At 25.6% G+C, this 2,105-nt stretch overlaps 1 long non-coding RNA gene across 1 annotated transcript; it reads left to right on the top strand.

Moving 5' to 3' along the window:
- Positions 1-6: 6 nt before the first annotated feature.
- LOC116186777 lies at positions 7-1,025 on the top strand. The gene is made up of 3 exons (XR_004151792.1): positions 7-201; positions 294-617; positions 710-1,025. It is a non-coding gene; the product is annotated as an uncharacterized LOC116186777 (long non-coding RNA).
- Positions 1,026-2,105: the final 1,080 nt, after the last annotated feature.

Raw genomic sequence — 2,105 nt, 5'->3', positions numbered from 1 at the left:
CTCTAATTGAAATTAATTATAATAATAATAATTATTCGCGAAATTAGAGCCAGTGTTTGTTCGTCGATTGAAATTTAAACGGGCGCGTCAATAGTCTTATATTTTATTTTTTTTTCTTTTTTAAATATTCGTTATATATTCGGATATATATTTAGAGTCAGTGAATCAAGAGAATAAGGCGATCATCCATCACTCGAAGAGGTAATTATTTCTATAATAATTTTTATTAATTAAATTTTTAATTTTTAAAAAAAATATTATGAATGTATTATGATATTTTACATTTTTTTAAGATGCTGATGGTTTTGCCGTTTTTTCTTGGACTTAAATCTTAACAAATATTTGTAACCGCGCGCAATGCGGTTGGTAGAGTCAGTGTTTTCTTCGTAATAGTATTTTAAATATTTTTTAGAGCACAGCTGCTCTAATTGAAATTAATTATAATAATAATAATTATTCGCGAAATTAGAGCCAGTGTTTGTTCGCCGATTGTAATTTGAACGGTCGCATTAAAAATTTTTTTTTATTTTTTTTTATTTTTTTTTAAATATTCGTTTCGGATACATATTAGAGTCAGTGATTCAAGATTATAAGGCGATCATCCATCACGTGAAGAGGTAACTACCTTCATATATCTTTTTATTAAATTAAAGTTCCAATTTTTTAAAGTAATTATGTATGTTTTAAATTATATTTTATTTTTTGATAGTTTCTTGATGAGGACTTCCCATGGGTGAACATCGATGGCAATGCAGATTCTTCGCATCAATGGTGAGTCGCATGCATTTTGTTTCCTCTGGTTACTCAATCATGTCGTAGGATGAAAGATCCAAATCGACACGGGTAAAACTGGTTGTATACGTAGAATTTTGCACGAACACAGTGACCGCGGATATTTATTATCCGTGAATAGTAACATTTTCTTTTGTATTTTATTTATTAGTTTAGGCTAGGTCTTCTTGTACATCGCGTTTTTAAATATTAATAATTTTCTAAAACAATTAATTCTAAAATTAAATTATTACAATTATCTATTAAACTTTATTTAATATTTGCAAACATCAAATATCTAAAAAAATATTAAAATAAAATAATACGATAATAATAAATCATTTTTCTTGATTTTCAAGATAATAAAGATAATAATTTTATTTTTTTTATTTGAAAATATATCAAATATTATGTACAAGAAGACACTTCGCGACAGATAGATTTTGAAATCAAAGCTATAAGTTTTGAGTATTTATTTTGTATTTTAAAAAATATGCTTTGATGAAGGAATCGTCTGAGGGTATTTTCATTGATATTTAACTTTCAATTATTAAATTTTAATTATTATTACATTTCAATCATTTTTTAAATAATACATTCCTATTTGATTAATAATTTTAGAATATTAAAATTTATATTAAAATAAAATATTAAAATAGAATATTAAAATTTCAATAATTTATTATATTGATAAAAAGTAAAGTAAAAGTAAAGTAGATTCATTAAAATTTGAAATATGATATATATAAAATCATTAGCCCGTTAAATATTTATACTAATCTATCTTTTTAGCTCAGGATTTTCAGATTTAACCCTTTCCGTGTTCATTGCCAGGAACTCACTCACGTGCCCAGGTGCTACTTGGGTGAGAGAGAGGCAATGGGCATGATGACCCTAGTTCATAAGTTCATAAAAATTTCTCAGCGACTGATGATGCGTTAGTATATCGTGCACGACGTATTTTTCACATGTGTATGTATGGTTAGGATGTGAAATTGCGTCGTTTTAACTATTATTCCATTAACAATTATTAATTGATTGTGTAATTCAATCACACAATTTATAATATTAACATTCCTTTATATATTACAAATTAAAAATAATAAAATGTAATCTTACTTATTATATCATTATAATAATGATACATTACCTCCATCATATTCCAATGATATGATTTTGTTTATAGAGGGCATACATTTTTTTCAATTGCACAGTATACTTAATATTAAAATTTATATACTTACATATACGAAAGTTTATTATCTCATACGCAATGATTACTAGCCATCATCAGTCGATTTCAGGAAAATGGTACGTAAAGTTAGAGTGTGCGT

This window comes from Apis dorsata, unplaced genomic scaffold, assembly GCF_000469605.1.
Source record: "Apis dorsata unplaced genomic scaffold, Apis dorsata 1.3 scaffold_52, whole genome shotgun sequence".
In the NCBI taxonomy this organism is placed as follows: domain Eukaryota; kingdom Metazoa; phylum Arthropoda; class Insecta; order Hymenoptera; family Apidae; genus Apis; species Apis dorsata.
This window is presented reverse-complemented; position numbering and strand designations above follow the sequence as displayed.